Raw genomic sequence first — 16,092 nt, forward strand, 5'->3', positions numbered from 1 at the left:
TCTCCAAGAAGACCATTTAACATTTTATGTAGTACTAATTTGGGGGTCATAAGCTCTTTTAGCTTTTCCTTATCTCAGAAGCTCTTTATGTGTTCTTAAATTCTAAGTGATAGCTTCGATGTGTAGAGTATTCTCATTATAGGTCCTTGCTTTTCATCACTTCAAATATTCTTGCCAATCCCTTCTGGCCTGTAAAGTTTCTGTTGAGAAATCAGCTGACAGTCTTATGAGAGCTCCCTTGTGGTAACTAACTACTTTTCTCTTGCTGATTTAAGATTCTCTATTTGTCTTTCATTTTTTGCATTTTAATTATGATGTGTATTGGTGTGGGCCTTTTTGGATTCATCTTGTTTGGGTCTTTTTGTGCTTCCTGGACTTGTATGTTTATATTCTTCACCAGGTTAGAGATGTTTTCTGTTATTACTCTTTCAAATAAGTTTTCAGTTTCTTGCTCTTTCTTTTCCCCTTTTGGCATTTCCATGATGTGAATGTTGGTACACTTGAAGTTGTCCCAGAGGATCCTTACACTGTCTTTGTTTTGTTTGTTTTTTATTCTTTTTTCTTTTTGCTGTTATGATTGGGTGATTTTTGCTTCCTTATATTCCAAATTGCTGATATGGTTCTCAGCTTCATCTTAATTCCCTGTAAATTATTCTCCATTTCAGTTTGTGTATACTTCATTTCTGACTGTTTTTAATAGTTTTCATGTCATTTTGAGGGTTTCCTGTCCTTTTTTATCCTGCCAAAGTTCTAAATTACACTACTCTTCCCCTAAGTTCCGTGAGCATCCTTATAAATGGTGTTTTGAACTCTGTATCAAGCACATTGCTTGTCTTTGTTTTGTTAGTTCTTTTTCTGGAATTTTGTGCTGTTCTTTCATTTAGGTTGTGTTTCTTTGTCTCCTCATCTTGGCAACCTCCCTGTGTTTGTTTCTATATGATAGGTAGTGTTCCCATGTTTCCTTCACTTAGTAAAGTGGCATAATGTAGTAGGTATCCTGCAAGGCTCAGTAACACAGCCTTCCTGATCACTCAAGCTGGGCACTCCTATTGTACCTCTCAACCTGTGTGGACTCTGTACACCTTCCTATTGTAGTTGAGCCTTGATTACTGTTGGTACATCAATAGGAGGTGTTTATCCCCAGGCTGATCCACTGCATGGACTGACTCTGATCATGAACACTGTAGAGGGTCAACTGTGTAGGGGCTTATCCCACAGAGCAGGACTTACCTCAGTGGGGCTCTGGTGCCCAAATACACTGTCCTTTTTGTCACAGTGAGGTGGTTGGGTGGGGTTTTGATGTGGTCTGAATTCGTCCACTGGGTGCACTGGCTCCTGGGGCCACCTGGGGAGTTCAGGACAAGGTCAGTCACTGCCTGTGTTCTGCCCAGGGCTACCTGGCTTGAGTTAGAAAGCAACCTGCAGCTGCCTGCTACTTGTTGGGTTTGGAGTTGCCCAGGAGAGGCCAAACAGCAAATCACAGCAGGCTGTTGCTAGTGCTGGGCCTAGTCCACTTAGTGAGTGGTAGTGGGCATGCTGAGGCCAGATGCTGCTTTGTTTGAGAGATTTTAGGAAAGTCTGAAGTGTGAACCAACACAGGCCATTTTTGTGAAAAAGGCACTGAAAACAGTTTGCGTGGGCTTGCAAGTTTGGTGGAGAAGGATCTCAGGGAATTTTCAGGGTAGGGCAAACAGTGATAGCCAGGTTGATGGAGTCTCAGATATGGCACCCACCTGCTGGCTCTGTGGGAGGAGGGCCCAGAAAATGAACAATGACCTCTGCCATCACTTTTGTCTGGCAGAAAGGTGACCCCCCAGTTTTAGTCCTGATGCTATATAATTCAGTTTCTCCCCATGTGTTCCTGGTTTCTTTCAAGCTGCTTCCCCAGTACTGGAGCTCAGAGGGAGTGAGTCTGAGTAACTCTGTGGGGGCCCATTAAAAGGTACTTCCTGGGACTCCCAAAACCCTCTGTCTCACTTAGACACAATACCTGCTGTTTTTAGAGCCAAAAGTTAAGGGGAATTGTCTTTCTGGCATTGGAACAGTAGGCTGAGGGTTCTGGTGTGCAGCTTGGACTAATCACTCCTTAGGGGAGACCTCTGTAGCTGACATATATCTTCCAAATTATCTGCCACATGTGGGTATGGGGCCAGTCCCTTGCTCATCTCTGTCCCTTCTTCCAGTCTCGATGTGGCTTCTTCTTTAAATCTCTAGTCATAGAACTTTTGTTCAGCTAGATTTCAGGTGGCTCTGAATGATGGTTGTTCTGTGGTTTAGTTGTAATTTTGATACGGTTGTGGGAAGTTGTGATTACCACATTTACCTATGCCACCATCTTGATTGGTAGTTAAGAAGTAATTAAAAGAAAAATTCCCTGCTAACCTTTAATATGCCTTCTGTTTTGGTTGATTTGCCTATTCTGGATATAGCATATAAAAGGAATCATGATGTATGAACTTTGTGTCTGACTTTTTTCACTTAGTATAAAGTTTTTGAAATTCATCCAACTTATAGCACATTGTTTCTTTTTATGGATGGGTAACATTCCATTGTTTATACACACTACACTTTTTTCAGCCGTTTGTTCATTGATGGACACTTGGATTGTTTCTTCCTTTTGGGTATTATAAATAATATTGCTATAAAATTTGTGTACAAGTTTCTGTGTGGACATAAGTTTTCATTTCTCTCGAAATGAATTATATACCTAGAAGTGGAATTATTTGGTCATATGGTAATTCTATGTTTAACTTTTTGAGGAACAGCCAAACTGTTTTCCACAGCAGCTGCACCATTATACATTCCCACAAGCATCTATGAAGGTTCCAATTTCTCCAAATCTTTGCCAATACTTGTTATTTTTTATTTTCTTGATTAAAGCCATCCTAGTGGGTGTGAAGTGATATCTCATTGTGGTTTTGATTTGCATTTCCTTAATGACAGATGATGCTGAATACCTTGTTATGTGCTTATTGGCTATTTATAGGCCTTTGGAGAAATATCTATTCGGTTCCTTTGCTCATTTAAAAATTGTGTTGCTTGTCTTTTTGTTGTTGTGGTAAGGATTCTTTATAGAATCTGGATGTTATACATTATCAGATGTATGATTTGAAAATATTTTTTTTATTCTGTAGGATGTGTGTAGGAATTAATTATTAACAGCTAATTTTCTTTAGTGCTATGAATTTTTAAATATTCTTTGTCTTCTTGAGTATATTTTCTTTTTTTATGTTCCTTAATATACTTTATTGATTACACTATTACAGTTGTCCCAATTTTCCCCTGTGTTCCCCTTACTTAGTACCCCCATACCCTCTGGCAATAACTTCCTGAGTTTATATCTATAAGTCATGCATATACGTTTTTTGGTTAGTTCATTTCCTATACTGTTCTTAACATCTCCCTGTCTCTTCTGTTCTTACCAACTTGTACTTCTTAATCCCTGCACCTTTTCCCCCATTCTCCCCCTTCTGCCTCCCAACTGATAACCCTCCAAATGATCTCCATACCTATGATTCTGTTTCTGTTCTGCTCCTTTGGCTTGGTTTGTTTTTTAGATTCAGTTGTTTATAGTTGTGAATTTATTGCCATTTCAACATTCATAGTTTTGATCTTCTTCCTTTTCTTAAATAAATCCCTTTAACATTTCATAAAATAATGGCTTGGTGATGATGAACTTCTTCAGCTTTACCTTGTCTGGGAAGCACTTCATTGGGCTTTCCATTCTAAATCATAGCTTTGCTGCATAGACTAATGTAGGTTGTAGGTCCTTGCTTTTCATCACTTTGAATACTCCTTGCCAGTCCCTTCAAACCTGCAAAGTTTCTTTTGAGAAATCTGGCAGTCTTATGGGGGGCTCCTTTGTAGGTAACTATCTGGTTTTCTCTTACTGCTTTTAAGATTCTCACTTTATCTTTAACCTTTGGCATTTTAATTATGATGTGTCTTAGTGTGATCCTATTTGTGTCCATCTTTTTTAGGACTCTCTGTGCTTCCTGTATTTGTATATCCATTTCCTTAATCAAATTAAGGAAGTTTCCTTTCATTATTTTTTTCAAATAATTTTTTAATTTCTTGTGCCTTCTCTTCTTCTTCTGGCATCCCTATGATTTAATTGTTGGTACATTTGAAGTTGTCGAGAGGTTCCTTAGCTTATCCTTGTATTTTTTGGTGGGGAGGGGGATTATTTTTTTTTCTTGCTGTTCTGATTAAATGTTTTTTTCTTTGTTATGTTCCAAATCATTGATTTGATTCTAAATTTCACCCACTACACTTTTGGTTCCCTGTAAAGTTTTCTTTATTTCATTTAGTATAACCTTATTTCTGCCTGGGTCTTTTTTATGATGTTGAAGTAACCAGTGAGTTCCTTATTATCCTAAACCAGTGTTTTGAATTCTGTATTTGACAGATTGTTTATTTCCATTTTGTTTAGTTCTTTTTCTGGAGTTTTGTTCTGTTCTTTAATTTGGGCCATATTTCTTTGTCTCCTCATTATGGCAGACTCCCTGTGTTTGTTTCTATGTATTAGGTAGAGCTGCTTTGATTCCCTGTCTTAGTAGCATTGCCTATTATAGAAAAGTGCACTGGTTATTTGGATAGGGAAGTGTCTTAGATAATCAGCAGAGAGTGATTTATGACAGAGAGTGATTATAGACAGAGTGAACCAAGTTGATGGAGTCTCCAATATAGTGTCTCTGCTCTGTGGCTCTGTGTGTGGGGGAGCTCAGAAAGGCGACAATGACCCCTGCCTGGCCTCTCGAGTTTTGTCCAAGAGGTGGCTGTCCCCTGGAACTCATCTTGATGCCAAACACTTCAATTTCTCCCTTTCTACCACTGGTGGCCATCCAGTTGCTGCCCTGGTGCTGAAGCCCAGAAGGAGTGAGTGTGTGTAAGTTCTTAGTCTGTTACAAGCCCTTTAAGAGGAGACTGCTGAGAATTCTATTCCACAGTTTCTTCTGCCATCCCAACCCCCATCAGTTTTTACAGCAAGAATTCATGGGAACTTATCTTCTTGGTACTGGAACTTTGGGTTGGGTGGTATGGTGTGGACTGGGATCTTTCACTCCTGAGGTATTCCTCCCAATTTTTATCCACCACAAGTGGGTGTGGGACCACCCATTCTACATCTCTCCATCTCCATGCCTCCATGATTCTCCATGAGTCTCTGCATCTCCACCCCTTCTAGCTACTTGGATGAATGTGACTTCTTTAATTTCTTGGTTGTCGGACTTCCATTCAACCTGATTTTCTTATGATTCTAGGTGATATTTGTTTTGTAGCCCAGTTGTAATTTTTGCTGTGGTTGTCCGAGGAGGTGAACCATGTTTACCTATGCCTCTATCTTGACTGGAAGTCTGGACTCAACTATATTTGCTATAAGAATGTATTGTTATCAATTTCACTGAATTTTGAAGATATATTTCCATATGGGTCATGATGTTCTCTGAAGATAGGTTTAGTGCTTACTATATCTGCTGTGAAGACCCCTTATCACTATTATCATTCTTCATTTGTACATTTTTTTGAGTAGCACAGCCTTGGTTTTAGAAATCTCTTTTGTCTTTGTTTTCTATTTCATTTTTTCTGCTTTTAGTTATGTGATTTCTTCTACTTTAAATACTCTTTTTCTTCTACTCTCTTAATTTGAATACTTAACCCATTATTTTAAAACATTTTGGTTTTACAGTAAATTTATTTGAAGGATTAAAGTTTATGTATATGGACTGTTTTAGCAACACCCTGAACATTTTATATGCAGTGCCTTTATTATCCCAGCCAAAATATTTTGTCACTTCCAATGTCATTTCCCCTTAAGAGTATAAATTGCTTGGACTGCCATTCTTAATACACAAACATAGAGGTTTTAAGGACTATTATTTTGTTTTGTTTACTGTTGATTACTAATTTATTTTAGTTGGGTTTTAAAAAGGCCATCTACATTACATCAGTTCTTTGATAGTTGTCGGTATGTCTTTTGTAATCTAGTGGGTATTCCAATTGGAAAACATTCAGTGTTAACAAGACTACATGTTTTCTATTGGGGTATGAAGTTTTTTAGGCAAGCAATTAGATAAAATATATTTTGTCATTCAAACATTCTATAACTTCACTAATTTTTTATGTTCTTGATATGTCATCAGTTCTTGCCAGAGTTGTTTAAAAATGATTTTAGATTTGTAAAATTTACCTTTAACTCTTACAATTTTTGTTTAATAAAATTTCAGGTTATATTTTTTAAGGTTAATATTTATTATTATTATGTCTTCTTGTTAGATTGTTACTTCATTATAATATTATATTGGTTCCCTTAATTTCCAGTAATATTTGTGCCTCTAATTTTATTTTACATTAAGTTGTTACAACAGCTTTATTTGTGTCAATAAATATCCAGAATATCTTTTTTCATACTTTTATTTTCTATGTGGCTTTATTTATTATGTGGCAGTAGTAGCAGCATATAGCTATACATTTTTCTTAAATTCCAATCTTATCATTGCTTTTCTATTTGATGAAATTATTCTATTTACATTTATCATTGATATTTTTGACTAGCTTTTTCTAATTTTCAATTGTGTTTAAATTTGTTTACTTGTTTTCTTTATTTACCTTTTTTTTGGCTTCCTTGCTATATCTTTTCCTGATATCTGAAGGACTGATAACATTTTAAAACTTTTTCTTTCCCTTGATTTTTTTGTTTTCAGGTAATATATTTCTATACTTTAATGGTTAGCTTTAAATTTTAAACTTTCATATTTATCCACAAGTTTACTAATAAATATATACTTTGTCAGTTTTCTATTCTATTCATTAACATGACAAGCTTTATTTATCCTTTAACTACCTACAATAAAACTGCCCCCTATAGATCTTGTTATTTTTCTTTAGTATGTAGGTTTTAAGTTATTTTAAGCAAAAGTATTAATTTTATAGTTATTAATTTATTAAATGTATCAATATATTTCATTATTGTCTGTGTTCCCCAATATTTATTTTAACTTTTCTTTCCTTATAGATTTCCTTTCCTTCCTTTCTTCTTTTTCTCCTTCTGCTGCTTCTTCTTCTTCTTCTTCTTCTCCTTCTCCTCCTCTTCTTCCTCCTCTTTCTCCTCATTCTTCATTTTTTGGTTTTGTTTTTTCACTCAAGGAGCCTATTTATTCAGGTTCAGAATTTAGTATTCAAGAACTCTGTCCTGACAGGCCCAACACCTACCTCCTATGTTGCTGTCTCCAGCAATCCCACAGGGCAGCCTCAGGGCCAGCCATGGCACCTGGGTCCTACTTTTTCTTTCTTTTTTATTGTTGACATTATTATATATGTCCCCCATTTTCCTCCTCTACCCCACCCTTCCTTCCCCTGGACTTTAGCACATTGTTGTCCATGTCCATGGGCTTTGCCTGTGTGCATATAAGTTTTTTGGTGAATTTCTGTCAGTCCCCCCAAACTCCTCTCTGAGATCTGTCAGTCTGTTCCATGTATCCATGACTCTGATTTTATTTTGTTCATCAGTTTATTATGTTCATTAGATTCCACATATGAGTGAGATCATATGGTATTTGTCTTTCTCTGGCTGGCTTATTTTGCTTAGCATAATTATCTCCATGTCCACTCATGCTGTCACAAAGAGAAAGGCTTCCTTCTTTTTTATAGATGTGTAGTATTCCATTGTGTAAATATGCCACAACTTCTTTATGCACTCATCTACTGATAGGCACTTGGACTGTTTCCAGGTCTTGGCTATTGTAAATAGCGCTGCTATGAACATAGGGGTTCGTATATTTGTTCTGATTAGTGTTTCTGGGCCCGACTTTTCTTAGTTAATTTTTTCCTTATTGCTTAGTTATATTCTAATGTACAACATAATTCAGTAATGGTTAGAAGGAAAGTGGGAATAAACATTCCTAACTTTTATATTTCTGAAGTTGTCTTTATTTTGCCCTTATAATTAAAGATACAACTGAAGCCTTTGTCAATATAAATTACATTTTTTAGAAGTCCAATTAAAAATTTCAGCCTTCTCAATTTATCTTTCATATATTTTAACAACTCTTTCATATTTTTCATGGCTTCTTATTTTGCTATTGTGTATTCAAGATGAATTCTTCAGTACAATCTACTATTTCACTATATCTCTCTTTAATTGTGTTCAATCCAGAATTTACTCTAATTTATTACAATTAAAAATAAATAATTTTTTAGGCCCTGGATGGCATAGCTTAGTGGATTGAGCATGGGCTGCAAACCAGGCATTGCAGGTTCAATTCCCAGTCAGGGCACATGCCTAGGTTGCAGGCCATGGCCCCCAGCAACTGCACATTGATGTTTCTCTCTCTCTCTCTCCCTTCCCTCTCTAAAAATAAATAAATAAAATCTTAAAAAAAAAAAAAACCCTGACAACCCTGTGTCAATCCTCCTGTCTCAAAAGAAGTTAAAAAAACAATAAAATAAATAAATAATTTTTTTACCAATGCTCATAGCAGCCCAATTTACAATGGCCAAGTGTTGGAAGCAACCTAAGCACCTATCAGTAAATGAGTGGATCAAAAAACTATGGTACATTTACACATTGGAATACAGAAAGAAAGAAGGAGCTCCTACCCTTTGCGACAGCATGGATGGAACTGGAGAGCATTATGCTAAGTGAAATAAGCCAGGTGGTGAAAGACAAATACCATATGATCTCATCCTTAACTGGAACATAATCAGCAAAACAAACAAGCAGGAAAAACATAACCAAAGACATTGAAATAAAGAACAAACTGAGAGCAACCAGAAGGGAGGGGGCAGGGGATAACAGTGGGAAAAGAGGAAGGGCCATCAAGGAACATGTATAAAGGACCCATGGACAAAGCCAAAGGTGGGTAGGATAAAGGCTGGGAGGTAGGAGAATAATGGGGACAACTGTACTTGAACAACAATAAAAATAAATAAATAAATAATTTTTTCACATTCAGAATATTGTATTTGTTTTATCCTTGTTCAAAGTCATTCATTTTAGTCAAACTGTTTGTAGAATTATCTTATCCAGGGTAAATTCATATTGATGTTTTGCTTATCTTTTGTTTTCACTAATAATCTTCATGTGTTTTGCAAATCTGTTTTTCAGGCCCTTTTTAAATGGGAGTATTTTTTTTCCTCTTTCTAATAGTTTGCAATATCCTTCACCTGACTTCCTGAACTCTCTTTTAGGACTAGGTATTAAATGGTGTTTTTGACATTCATTTTTTGTGGTTAGGATTGCAATATAATTTGCAATTTTGTTGTATGTCTATGACCCCAACATTCCATAGAGACCTGCAACTCTATTAAATATATACCTTAGATTGCTATTAAATAACATTATTTTCAGCATTCTTTTACAAATAGAGCAGCCTCTCTTTAGTCTTTGGCATTAAATAGTAAACCTGGCTCAGTTCTCCTATAATTTTGTTACTGTACCTTGTTGAGCCAAATGCCTCATTCCCAGTGATGATTGCAATCACAGTGTTCAACAAGCTTTCGGCTTGAACCCTTAGTACTTTAACAGGTAGGTTCTGTTTCTGATCAGCAGAGATGCTTATTTCTAGTTTGTATGTATATACTATGCACACATAATTTAAAAATATGCATATGTATAGCATGTGTAGGAACACACGTGTGTACAGACATATATAGCTGTATGAACATATATTTACATATGTGATATATATTTATATGTATGCAATATATATTTTCAACTAAATACTTTAAATATATAAATATGTTTAAAATGTATATACATGGAGTAAAAAGATTTTATAAATCATTACTTTACACTTGTTTATTTTGTTATCAATAATTTGGTCAAAGTTAAACATGCAGAAAAATACAAAAATAAGCTTACATTTATGACTTGACCCATATATGTTATCATATTTTTGTTTCACCTTTAAAAGTAATTATTGCAGATAACACAATATCTGCTTAAACTATGACCCAGGATGATTTTTTTCTCCACAATAAGAGCAGTCACCAGCATGGGCCTCTCTGTGCCCACCCAGTCCACATGTGTATGTATATTTATAATACAATATAGTACTGTTTTGTTTTCAAAGGTGTTGAAAATGTATTGTTTTGTTTTCAACTGAAATGGTACCATACCCTGCTGATTTGTTTCTTGCTATTTCACAGTTAATTTTATGTTTTAGATAGTCATCCTTTCTGTTTCTTATCAGCATAAATACTTTTAAATTCATTATTCTGTTTTACCATATGGATAAAATTTGTTGTTTCTTTTTACATTAATTTTTTTTATTATTACAACACTGCTATAATTAATACTTATGTACTTGTCTCCTTGTGTTTATACTTCTAGCTTCTCTAGGATATATACCTTGGATATCTGGATTATAGAATACATACAATTGTAATTTATTATGTTGTGACTTTAGAATGAGCTGTCCTCTTTAAAATGGTAATGAAAATTTACCCTCTTTCTAGTGGTATATGAGTGTATTGTATTCCTACTGGAACAGTATTTCTAATACTGTTCCAAAATAGTGTTGTCAGATTTTTAAATTTTGCTGATGCTATCATAAAAAACAAACTAATGAAAAAATAAACCAACCAAACAAACATTGCTTGGTTTTGCTTTCATTTCTCTGATTAAAATTGAGTTGAACATTTTTCAAATGTTGATGATCCATTTGGATTTTCTCTTCTTTGAAGTGCTCATCGTTATTCTTCAGCCAATTTCTGTTGGATTATTTACTTTGTCTTATTTGTGCATATGTACTATATTATATGTGTATAATATATATCATTATATTATATGTTTTACAAATATTTCATCCATGTATATTGCTTCCTAAAATCTTTGTGTGTTTAGCACAATATTAAACATAAAACTGATATTCGTGGTATTTTTTTTTGGTTAAGAAGTGATATGATGGATATTCTTGACATGAGTGTTGAAGGGTCAAATTCAAAAACACTTTAGAAAAAGAAAGGAAATCATTGAAAATGAAGATATTAACTACATTTCAAAATGTGTATTTTAGGAATCTTACACAGATTATTAACAATAAAAGTGATTAATTATCGACACTCCATATTTCTCAAATTCCAGAATACTTGTATGTATATACATCCTGCCTAACACTGAAATGCAAAGGTTACCTGCAGGATTGTCCAACCTGAAGCCCATGGCCTGCATGCAGCTCAGGATGGCTGTAAGTGCAAGCCCAACACAAACCGTAAATTTACTTAAAACATTATGAGATTTTTTGTGATTATGTATCACAATGTATTTAATGTCTGTCCCAATACAGCTCTTCTTCTTCTAATGTGGCCCAGATACACGAAAATGTTGGACACCCCTGGAAGGGAGTCACCATTACAAATTCAGATTACAATATATGCATGCTAACAGGTTTGTAAATGGTTTGGAAAAGGACTAGACATTGATGGATCCAGGGGAAGTTGTAGTGCTAGTAAAAGAGAAGGAAAAGGAAGAATTTTGTGGCCCCAGGAGATGAGACAGAGCTAGACATCTAAATCTCAGAAGTAAGAGAGGAACTAGGAAAATATCAGTGCAACATACTCCAACAGCATCCTGTGCCCATCTCTACTTGCACTTAGTCCTTACTATAACCTCTCACTGTACTTATCCATTACTATACTATAGTTAAAAGTAACTAATAAAACTAAACTGTCTTGTCCTTCAAAAAAATATCCTCTTTGCTTGGAACATATTCTTCATTTGACAAATGTAGGTGAAACATAAAAATGAAGAGCAGAAAGGAAGAAAAGGCTTAAAAGTGCCAAATGTCTTTATTTAATTTTTTGTGTTTATGAATTATCTTGATCCATAAATAACTGAGAGAAGCACAGAATCAACTATTATGATAAACAAAGAGCATGGAAAGGGTGGAGCAGTATAAGAGACCATAATCCTACATAGTCAGTGTAGCAGGTAAAATTTATGATTTTAAGGGAGAGGGAGTTTATAAAATAAAAATATATATAAATTATACATCCCTTGGAAAGAATATATTAACAAAAATTATTGCATTTTTTATCAAAAACAATAGAATACATAGGAATAAATTTAGCAAAGAAGTGAGGTAAGAGATCTGTACAGTGAATACAACAACAATCTGCTAAAAGAAACTGAAAAAGACACAGACAAATGGAAAGACATCCTGTGTTCATGAATCAGAAGAACTAATATTGCTAGTGTCCATACTACCATTCCCATAAAAATACCAAAAACATTATTCACAAAAATAGAAGAAACAATTCTAAAATTTGTGTAGAACCACAGAAGATTCCAAATAGCCAAACCAATCCTGAACAAAAATAAAACAAAGCTGGAGGTATTATGTGTCCTAGTTTCAAACTATACTGCAAAGCCATAGTAATAAAAAACAGTGTGGTACTGGCACAAAAATAGACACACAGACTAGTGGAACAAAACAGAGAGCCCAGAATTAAATCCTAGCATAGATAAGGGAGACAAGAACACCCAATGGAGAAAGGACAGTTTTTTCAACAAATGGTGCTAGGTAAAGTGGAAAAACATATGCAGAACAATAAAATGATGTCCCTATCTCACACACAAATTAACTGAGAATGTACTAAAGACTTCAGTAGAAGACTTGATACTATAAAGCTCTTAGAAGAAGAATGTCGAAGCTCCTATACTTATCTTGGCAATGATTTTTTTGGACATGGCAGCAAAAGCAAAAACAACAAAAGCAAAAATCCACAAATGGGGTTACATCAAACTCAAAAGCTTATGTGCAGCAAGAGAAACAATTAACAAAATGAAAAGACAACCTACAGAATGAAAAAAATATTTTGTAAGCCATATTTCATTTAAGAGGTTAATATTCAAAATACATATTTATACAACTTCATAACAAAAAATCAGATTAAATATAGGCAGAAGAACTACCTAGGCACTTTTCTAAAAAAGACATCAAAAAGTCCAACAGGCACATGAAAATATGCTCAGCATTACTAATCAAGAAAATGTGCCCTGGCTGGCGTAGCTCAGTGGATTGAGCACGGGCTGGGAACCAAAGTGTCCCAGGTTCGATTCCCAGCCAGGGTACATTCCTGGGTTGCAGGCCATAACCCTCAGCAACCGCACATTGATGTTTCTCTCTCTCTCTCCCTCCCTCCCTTCCCTCTCTAAAAATAAATAAATAAAATCTTAAAAAAAAAGAAAATGCAAATCAAAACCACAATGAGATATCAACTCATACTCATTAGAGTGGCTATCACCAAGAAGACAAAAAACAGTGGTGCTGGTGAGGATGTGGTGAAAAAGGAGCCATTATACATTGTTGGTGAGAATTCAAATTAGTCCAACCACTATTCAACCACAATGGAAAATTAAACATAGAAGTTCCTCAAATAATTAAATATAGATCTGATATATAATCCAGCAATTCTATGAATGGGTATATAACCAAAAAGAGAGAAAACAGTATTTTGAAGAGATATATGCACTCCCATGTTTATTGGAACATTATTCACAATAGTCAAGATATGGAAACAACCTCAATGCTCATCAACAAATGAATGGATAAAAAAGATATGGGTATATGTACAATAGAAAGTTATTGAGCCATGAAAAAGCAGGGTTATCCTGTCATTTTCAACAATATGGATAGACTGTAAGTACATTATGCTAAGTTGGATAAATCAGAGAAAGATAAGTACTGTTTGATGTTACTTATATGTGGAATCTAAAAAAGTCAAAATAAAAAAAAAGAATAAAATGGTGTTTACCAGGAAATTGAGGGTGGAGGGTTAAAATTAATATTGTTTAAGGGTACAAACTTGCAACCAGTAGTAATCAAATCATAGTGATCCAATGCACAGTACAGTAAATAGTAACACATTTACCCCTTTTATTTACGCGGTTATATGTCACATATATTCCATAAAAATTGCATTTTTATTTAAATAAAACACCACCAAAGATTAATAAATACTGTCCTGAGAGCCAAGAGATTTAGATTTTGGTTTTGAGTTTGTCACAAACTCCATTATAAAACAAATTATTTTGCCTATCTGGTATTAGAAGCCCCATTTCTAAAATAAGGAGTGTTTAATACAGAATCTTGAAGATTCCTTCTTGTTACAAAATTATATGGCTCTAAACACATGTGGGCAACTTTAGAGTTTGATTAGAATAAGGAATGTCTGAGACATTTTTAGTAGTATATCTAAACATTAGATATCAGTGTAATACAGTGACAAGGGCTTTTCCATCTTTTTTTTTTTATGAACAGTGAAACCATGCCACTTGTTTGCTCAGTTGTTTTCTTCTATTCCTCTCACTAGAGACTTTTAAGCTCCCCTCTGCTGCATGACTTCTTGAAAATTCCTTTATTTTCAGAATCTCCAAACCTCCACTCTCACTTTCTCTTAAACTCATTCCAGTCAAGCTGTCACTGACCTAATTCTCTGGGGTTGCTCTTACCAACATCACCTATGAATTCCACACTACTAAAAGCAGTGGTCTGCCCTGGCTGGTGTGGCTCAGTGGATTGAGCACCAGCCTGCAAACCAACATGTTGCCTGTTTGACTCCCAGTCAGGGCACATGCCTGGGTTGTGGGCCAGGTCCCCAGTTGGGGGTGTACCAGAGGCAATAGATTGATGTTTCTCTCCCTCTCTTTCTCCCTCCCTTCCCCTCTCTCTAAAAGTAAATAAGTAAAATCTTTAAAAAATGGATAACAGCAGTGGTCAACTTGAAGTTCTTGTTTTATGTGACCTATCACAGTAGTCATGCCACTTTCCTAATGCATTTCTTTCACTTGCCCTCCAGATCCCAACATAATTTAAAGTTTTTTCCACCTGATTGGTTGTTTTTTCTCAGATTCCATCATGACTTCCTCTTCATCTCCCAGTCAGTGTATGTCTTGGTATTCTTCTCTTCTTCATTTACTTTGATTCTCTACACAATTTAATCCAAGTTTGTGTCTTCAAATACCATTTATATGCTGAAGACTTCCAAATTTGTATCTCCAGACCAAACCCCACCCTAGGACCCCAAGCTCATATATTCAACTGCCTACCTGCCATTTCTATTTGGATGGCTAATGGACATCTCATACTCAACATGTATAACACTGAAATCTTGTTTTATTTTTTTTTTTTACTAATAGCTCTTCTATTTGCAGCCTTCCCTATTTTGGCTGACAGGAAAAGCTGCAAATTGCTTCAAGTTGCTTAGATTAGAACTATAAAGTTATCTTTAAGCTGTTTCCTTCTTTCATGCTCTATTGCCATCAGGAAATCATATTGAGATAAGCCTCAAAATACATGAAGGATAATTATTTCTTATCATTTTCTTTTCTACTTCTAGGATCGAAACTATTACCATCTCTCACTTGGACAGTTACAATGGTTTTCTAAGTGGTTTTCCTGCTTCTAACTTTGTCCCTCTGCAGTCCATTACCGACACTGAATTCAAGAATATTGTTTGAAAACATGTCAGGTCATGGCAATTTTCATTCAGAATTCTCTCATGGATCCTCATTTTCCTCAGAAAAAAACAAAGTCCTTAAAAGTCCTACAAAGTAGCTACATGACCTGGCCCCTCCATTACTTTTCTGACCACATCTACTTCTAAGTGACTTGATACTGCGCTATAGCCATACTGACTCTCTTGAATTTTTTGCATCATACCAGTATGCCCCCATCTTTGGAACTTTGCCTTAGCCATTTCTTCCTCTAGAATACTTTCTTACCAATAACTGCAATAATTAACATTCATCTCTTTTAATGTCATCTTCACAATGAGGTCCACCATAACTATCCTATTTAAAATTATAGCCCAAGCTTTTCATCCTAGCACTGCTGATACTCATCACTTGGTTTAGTATTTCTTTGCTGCATAGAACCTATTGCCTTCTAACATGCTATATAATTTATTTATGTTTCTGGTCTGTTTTCTGTTTCTAGAATGTAAGAACCTAGTATATTATAAATAATGAATAAATATTTATTGAATAAATGATGTTTAAACTAGACATTTCTACATCTAATGTCTAAACTAAAGCTTTGAAAAACAAAATAGATTTTTCATAAAGAATTTCACTGTGGTTTTAACTTGCAT

Source organism: Phyllostomus discolor, chromosome 2 (assembly GCF_004126475.2).
Source record: "Phyllostomus discolor isolate MPI-MPIP mPhyDis1 chromosome 2, mPhyDis1.pri.v3, whole genome shotgun sequence".
Lineage (NCBI taxonomy): Eukaryota > Metazoa > Chordata > Mammalia > Chiroptera > Phyllostomidae > Phyllostomus > Phyllostomus discolor.